This window comes from Arachis duranensis, chromosome 5, assembly GCF_000817695.3.
Source record: "Arachis duranensis cultivar V14167 chromosome 5, aradu.V14167.gnm2.J7QH, whole genome shotgun sequence".
Lineage (NCBI taxonomy): Eukaryota > Viridiplantae > Streptophyta > Magnoliopsida > Fabales > Fabaceae > Arachis > Arachis duranensis.
Window position 1 is genome coordinate 102022228 of NC_029776.3, and position 524 is coordinate 102022751.

At 30.3% G+C, this 524-nt stretch overlaps 1 protein-coding gene across 2 annotated transcripts in view; it reads right to left on the bottom strand.

Annotated features, from left to right (window-relative positions):
- LOC107491284 (SUPPRESSOR OF GAMMA RESPONSE 1) overlaps positions 1–524 on the bottom strand; it is a 4495-nt gene that overhangs the window by 1172 nt on the left and 2799 nt on the right. The window lies entirely within an intron of this gene.

Genomic DNA, 524 nt, shown 5'->3' on the forward strand with positions numbered 1-524 from the left:
TAAATTAAAAAAAAAAAAAAGAAACAATGAACGGGAATAATCAACTTCTGTTAGTGCAATTTTCAGATTCCACAGAACTATATCATCAAATTATATGTCAAGATTATATGCTTAGGGCAGTTTCTGGGAAAAGGTAAAAAAGGAGGCAAGATATGATTGCAAAATAACTGTTCAGTATTCTTCAAGCATGAGAGTTCAATGAGATGTAAAGTTAAGCACAAAGCTTCCTTTCTTAATCAAATTAACATCACAAGATGAATCAAGGGACAAAGACTACTTAAAAGTGGAATACAACAAATTAATTTTAGGCTTTCGCTTTATTTCTACTTTCATATAAATTGTACAACTATCATAAAAGACTTCAATGCCAAGCAATAATAACTTGAGACAGAAAAACAGCTAAGACAAAAAGTATCTAATGCAGAACTAATGGTGATTCTTTTAGCAGGTAGAATCATGGATATTTACTTTGTGAAAATAGGTTTCGAACTTTATAAATGAAAAGTACTTCCACCAAATCCAGC